Raw genomic sequence first — 7393 nt, forward strand, 5'->3', positions numbered from 1 at the left:
GCTAATGGGGGAGGGGGATATGGAATAAACCATTAATGTTCCCCAATGGTCAGCTCTGGGAGAGGTGTTACGAGAGGGGAAGAATTTCCCTTTTTATTTTACATACCTAACAAAGGAATATAAGTGCAAACATGAGTAGTTTGCATTTCTTCTAATATTTCTATAGTAAATGTACATTACTTTTAAGTCAGAAAACTAAAATTCTCCTAATTGGGAATAAGGGATTCCTGTTTCCAAGGAGTGGAGGGCAGCAGGAATAACTCCTTTAAGTCTGTTGCAGGAACTTCCCTGGTGGTCCAGTGGCTAAGACTGTGCTAGCAGTGCAGAAGACTGAGGTTCAATCCCTGGTTGGGGAGCTAGATCCTGCGTGCTGCAACTAAGACCTGGCACAGGCACATAAATTACTTTTTTAAGAAAAGACTGTTTGAAAGCTGTAGTGTTGTAGTACACTGACAGTTGAGCCCATTCTTTGTTCTTGTTTAGTCACTAAGTCAAGTCCAACTGTTTTGCAGCCCTGTGGGTGATGGCCCTCCAGGCTCCTCTGTCCGTGGGATTTCCTAGGCAAGAATACTGGAGTGCATTGCCACTTCCTTCTCCAGGGGATCTTCCCCACCTACCCAGGAATCAAACCCGCATCTCCTGAATTGGCAGGCCGATGCTTTACCACTGAGCCACCAGGGAAGCCCTGAGCCCATTCTAATCTCTGCTAAATAAAAAAGATTAAAAAGAAAAAGATCAAGAACCTGATAGAAAAATGAACCAAGGGCTGTGAACGGACAGTTCACAGAAAAAGAAAGACCAAATATCCTTTACATCTCAGAGGAAGAGATTAATCATCTTAATAAGAGAAATGCAAATTCAACTAAGGTATCATCTGTCACCTGTGAGACTGACAAAAATCCTCAAGTTTGATAACACTATGTTGACTGAGCTGTGGGGAAATGTATTCTCCCACTGGTAGGAGTGCAAAATGTGTGGGGGAGAATCTGGCAGTAGCTGTCCAATCATTTACTCTTGAAGTAGCAAGCGCAGGTCTTGAAATTCAAACTGCCCATACACCTGTCCACGTTTAAAGTATATACACAATTCTTCATCGCAGCATTGTTTTAATGGTACAAAATATATACCCACACAGTGGAACACAATTTGCTGTTAAACAGAATGAGGAGACTCCTCTTAAACTGATAGGCAAGGATCTCCAGCATGTATGAGGAGGTAGGAAAGAATGAAACACAGAACTCTATAGACAGTAGGATGTAGTTTGTATAAAGAAGGAATAGGGGTGGGAGGGTATAAGAATATGTGTAAAGTAAGGAATGGATAAAGAAGATGTATGTATGTACATACACACACACACACACACAGAGTGGAATATTACTCGGCCATTAAAAAGTGAAAATACCATTTGCAGCAATATGGATGAACCTAGAGATTGTCATGCTGAGTGAAGTAAGAGAAACAGAAATAGTGAATGACATCCTGTATATGTGGAATCTAAAAAGAAGTGATACAAATGAACATATTTATAAATAGTAACAGACTTAGAGAACCAACTTACAGTTCCCTGAGTGGAAGGGTGAGGGGAAGAGATAGGTAGTTTCAGATGGACATGTACACATTGCTGTACTTAAAATGGATAAGCAACAAGGACCTGCTGTTTAGCACAGAATCTGCTCAATGTTATGTGGCAGCCTGGATGGAAGGGGATTTTGGAGGAGAATATAGATACATGTATATGTATGGCTGAGTCCCTTTGCTGTCCACTTGAAACTATCACAACATTTTTAATTGGCTATACTCCAATATAAAATTTTAAAAATTCTTAAAAAGACTACGCATAAAGTAGCACCAGAAAGATAAAGGAAACTAATACAAATGAAAATGGTGGATGGGGGCAGGGGCGGAAGTGACGTTTCTCACGTGTTTCCTTGTCTATATCATTTTGACATTTTTGTTGTTGTTCAGTCACTAAGTCATGTCTGACTCATTCCTACCCCGTGGACTGCAGCATTCCAGGCTTCCCTGTCCTTCACTGTCTCCCCGAGTTTGCTCAAACTCATGTCCATTGAGTCAGTGATGCCATCCAACCATCTCATCCTCTGTCACCCCCTTCTCCTGCCCTCAAGCTTTCTCAGCATCAGGGCCTTTTCAATTGAATCAGCTCTTCACATCAGGTGGCCAAAAGTATTGGACCTTCAGCTTCAGCATCAGTCTTTCCAATGAATATTCAGGGTTGGTTTCCTTTAGGACTGACTGGCTTGATCTCCTTGCTGTCCAAGGGACTCAAGAATCTTCTCCAGTATCACAGTTCAAGACCATCAATTCTTACAGTTTTGAACATGTCAATATATTTCCTGGCTTCAAAAAATGGAAATAAACCAAGAAGAGGTAGGAATGGCACAAAACTATTTCAGGAATGAGACCGTGGCTCAGTACAGGGGGTAGGGGTGGAGAGGGCATCATAGCTGTGCAATAGCCATGTTCCAGGATTTTGTACAGCTCGTTTATTTTCTTCTTTGACTCAGCGTCTGTACATACGAGTTGAGAAATCATAACACACTTAATATTAGAACTTGAGCCTAAAGTAATTCTCAGGATCAGTTTTTTATAGCTCAAAGAGGAAGCTAGACAATTCCTGTGTGTTTCTTAACTTATTCTCTAGGAGTTCAATCCTTACCCTTTGCAATATGATTAAAATAAACTATTACATGAAGAAGCAGATCAACAAATATCGACCAAAGACTTTTTGTGCCCAGACCATCTACCATCTGCCACATTGTTAATGAAAAGAACTGAGGAACTGACATGTTTAGAGATGTTCAGAAAAAGCAAGCCCCTCCCTCGCAAGAAAATGTTTTTCCAAATTTAAAGTTGGTGCAAAAACTTGAAGTAACACATTTGAGCTAAAGAGTCCAATGTCTGATCTACCTCTTATGCTTTGGTTTTAAGTGACTTAAACGTCAGCTCGGGGACCTAAACACCCTCATATACAGTTCCCCGAGAGGGAAGCATGTTTGGCCAAAGTATTGAAAGTTGATTCACTGATTTTACTGAAATATTTCCAAAGACTCATTAATTTTTTTTTAAGTTAATTTGGCTGTTTCAGGTCTTAGTTGCCCTGTGGCATGTAGAATCTTTGTTCCTGGGTGGGATCTTAGTTCCCCGACCAGGAATCAAATTCCCCACATTGGGAAGTGGATTCTTAACCTCTGGACCACCAGGGAGGTCCCCAGACTCACTTCTGCCAGCAGGTTTAAGGAGCATTGAGCCTGTTGTGGATGGGGAGAATAACCAGAAGAACAGATGAGGCTGGGGGCGCAGGGAGGTGACACGGTGCATGACCTTGAGGATGCTACCTCTCAGATCCCTCCTAGGGAGAGGTACGTGTGCAAAGGGAAGAGACTCCAATATCCAGGGAACTAGGAAAGGACAGTATAAAGGACTGCCAGAAGTGAAGGTGGGCAAACGGGGGAGTAGAGGGTGAGAAGGCCAAGGGAAGAAGCTGCTTGGCAGTGGCCAGCTGGGACACACTACTGAAAATGGTGAGAAAAGGAGCATTTGAAATACGCACTGGATTTGTGACAGGAGGTTATAGGTGATCCTGACAAAGGGTGTGTGTGTGTAAGTCACTCAGTCGTGTCTGACTGTGACCCTGTGGACTATAGCTTGCCAGGCTCCTCTGTCCATAGAATTCTCCAGGCAAGAATACTGGAGTGGGTTGCTACTCCCTTCTCCAGGGGATCTTCTTGACCCAGGGATTGAACCCGGGTGTCCAGTGTTGCAGGCATATTCTTCACCATCTGAGCCACCAGGGAAGCCCCGACAAAGGGGAGTCTGTGCGAATGTTGAGGCAGAAGCCAGCTTGGAGAGGATTGATAGGGAAGTGCCAAGTGAGGAAATGGAAATTAGAAGTATAGAAAACTTGAGAAATTGGCTTCGAAGGAAGGGCAGGATGGGGAATAGGAAGTGAGTTGAAATGTGTGCAAGAGACTGAACATGTTTAAATGCTGATGGCAGGAATCAAGTCAGGACAAAGACTGAAAATACTGGAGGGAGAAGTAACTGATAGTGTAGGATTCCTAAGAAATGAGAGAGGGTTAAATCAACAATTTAAATCAACATAATTGTGGGGTTGCAGAGAACAAGCCTTTTTTTTTTTTTTCCTTAACAGGAGGAAATATGAAAAGCTGAGTGTGAATAAAGCTAGGCTTGTAAGTTTTGTGGCAGGAAGTTCTCTTATATTTTTTAAGAAGTAGAAGACAAGGACTCTGCTCAAAATTAACTGTTCAAAGAGTTAGAAGAATAAGGAGGGTTTGAAACATCACTGTCAAGAGCTGGAGAGTGGGTTGACCAGAGAAGTTTAGTGAGATTTCTGGGCAGTGTTCGGGGCCCCATTGAAATCACAGTGGTACCAACTTGTCCCATTGTGGGGTTTTATCTGGGAACATTCAGCTGCTTCGGTACTGGCATTAGTTGGCTTCATGCAACTTTGGAAATTTGCCCACAGTTTTAAAAAAAAGAGGAGTGGGACTTCCCTGGTGGTTAAGACTCCAAGGTTCAACTGCAAGGGGCATGGGTTTGATCCCTTGTCAGGGAACTAAGATCCCACGTGCCATGCGGCATGGCAAAAAAAGAAGTCACAGATATCAGGAGACTGCAAGATGAGTTACTCAACGGGTGGACCATGGAAGCTGGGCTGGATAGATAGGATGGTGAACACAGGAAGGGGGTAATTTTAGGGAATGAGACAAGTGGTCCGTGGCCTGGTGGTCTTGATGAATTTGAAGAACCCTCATCATACAATAGTGAAAAAAGAAGACCAAAGGAGGCTGATAGGGCTTCCCTGCTGGTCCAGTGGCTAAGAATCCACCTTGCAATGCAGGGGACATGCGTTCAATCCCTGGTCCAGGAAGATCCCCCACATTGCGGACCAACTGAGCCTGTGCTCCACAACTACTGAGCCTGCGTGCTGCAACTGCTGACACCTGTGCACCTCAACAAGAGAGGCCACCACAGTGAGAAGCTGGGGCACTGCAACTAGAGAGTAGCCCCACCGGCCGCAAGTAGAGAAGCCCCATGCATAGCAACAAAGACCTAGCACCACCAAAATGAATCATGTTTAAAAAGAAACCAAATGCTACCTTCAACAATTTTTTTTAAAAAGATATGCAACAAGCAACCAAGTTTTACTGTATAGCACAGGGAACTACAGTCAATATCTTGCAATAACCTATGATGGAAAATAATCTGAAAAGTAATATATATATAAATGTATAACCAAATCACCTTGCTGTGCACCTGAAATGTTATAAGTCAACTATACTTCAATAAAATATATATATATTAAGAACAAGAAAGGATTGCTGATTGTAGTCAGAGTATGGATGGGAGGTGAGGCAAATTTGATCATGGAAAAGATGTGACTGGTTGAGTTGAACAGTGAAGTAGAATGAAGGACCGTTTTGGAAATGAGGTTGTGGATCTAAAGGCTGAGAATGTTGGATGTGCCCTCCTCCCTATGGGCAATGATGTGCTGAAACGAGACTCCGTGTGTGTGTGTGTGTGTGTGTGTGTGTGTGTGTGTGTGTGTTAGTCAATCAGTTGTGTCCAACTCTTTGCTGACCCCATGGACTGTAGCCCACCAGGCTCCTCTGTCACCATGGGATTCCCCAGGCAAGAATACTGCTGCTGCTGCTAAGTCGCTTCAGTCGTGTCCGACTCTGTGCGACCCCATAGACGGCAGCTCATCAGGTTCTGCCGTCCCTGGGATTCTCCAGGCAAGAATACTGGAGTGGGTTGCCATTTCCTTCTCCAGTGCATGAAAGTGGAAAGTGAAAGTGAAGTCGCTCTGTCGTGTCCGACTCTTAGCGACCCCATGGACTGTAGCCTACCAGGCTCCTCCATCCATGGGATTTTCCAGGCAAGAGTACTGCAGTGGGGTGCCGTGAGTTGCTATTTCCTTCTCCAGGTGATCTTCCCAACCCAGGGATCGAACCTGCGTCTTCTGCATCTCCTGCACTGCAAGCGGGTTCTTTGCCATCTTTCCCACCAGGGAAGTCCATTCCATGTGTAGGAGTATAGTAATAAGATAATGTGATAAAACGTAGTTGTGTTTACAAACCTTTCATTTTAGGGACTTTTTAAAATACCCATCTTTTGTTTTTGCCAAGTAACACTTTTAGAACTACCACCTGTTATCAACATTATTCATGAAAGAACATTTTAACTCCCATTTCCTCCTTAACCCCCCAAATAAGAAGGGACATACTCTCACATTTTTCAAGGTTCCTGCTCATTTTTACAGCTTAGAAAAATAACTGAAAATTCTGCTCAAAACCTTAAAATACATGTTTTTGCTTTCAGTTTTTATGGGAACATAATATTGTCAAAAGTACCAGGCAGAAATAATCATTCCCTCTTTTCAGACAATGCTGCTGGGTCTCTGTTTTGAACATTTCCCTCCAGAGCTCCTGTTGCTGATGCAAATTCAGAGGGAAGAGATTGAGCAATCAAATTTGCAAGTGGTGTCTGTTGAGAGTTTCAATTATTTGTAAATCTGTGAGAACGAGTTGGATTCCTGTGGGGGTGAGTGATGGAGGCAGTCTGGGTACCAAAATCTTCTGCAGCCACACCCCACCCTGTCCTCTCCGTCTCCTGCTCCCCTTCCACGCCGCATGGCTCTCTGTCCCCAGCTACTAGTTGGGACCTCGCAGTGAGAAACAAGCCAGACTTGTCTGGCTTGTGTGTATCAACTCTAGATCTGAATTATCATCATCTGTTGACCCAACCCAGGCTGATACAAAATTAAATGATCTAAATATTTAGCCTGTCCATAAAGGACAGATTCCATCTGTGTATTTTAGTTTCAGTACTTTATCCCTATTGATCAACTTGGTACCTTCTAAACAATTTTTTTTTTTCCAAAAAATCTTCATGTGAGAAATTTAATATGAACTTTCTGGGTATAAATCTCTGATGTTCAAAGCAATTGCATATTCTTTATATTTAATTTGAATTTCTCATACAAGTAGAAAATCATATGAAATCAGAATCTGATTTTTACCTGTTCTCTCCCATCCTCTCACATGCCCTCAAGCATAGAGCAGAATTAAAAGGCTGAAATAGTTTAACCAAAACAGTGCTTTGGCTTATCCAAGGAGAACGTAAAAAAGATAAGCTAGGGACTTCCCTGGCTGGCCAGTGGTTAAGACTCCAGGCTTCCAAGGCGGTCAGGTAACTATGATCCAACATGCCAGGCTGTGGGGCCAAAAAAGATGAAAATAAATAAATGAATAATAAAAAAGACTAGACTTCGAGCTACTATAATACAGCCACATCCTTAAAGTTAACTGCTAAAAATGTTACAAATTTCTTCTCAAAAGTCATCAAGTCA

Source organism: Giraffa tippelskirchi, chromosome 8 (assembly GCF_054371585.1).
Source record: "Giraffa tippelskirchi isolate mGirTip1 chromosome 8, T2T-mGirTip1v1.2.pri, whole genome shotgun sequence".
NCBI lineage: Eukaryota > Metazoa > Chordata > Mammalia > Artiodactyla > Giraffidae > Giraffa > Giraffa tippelskirchi.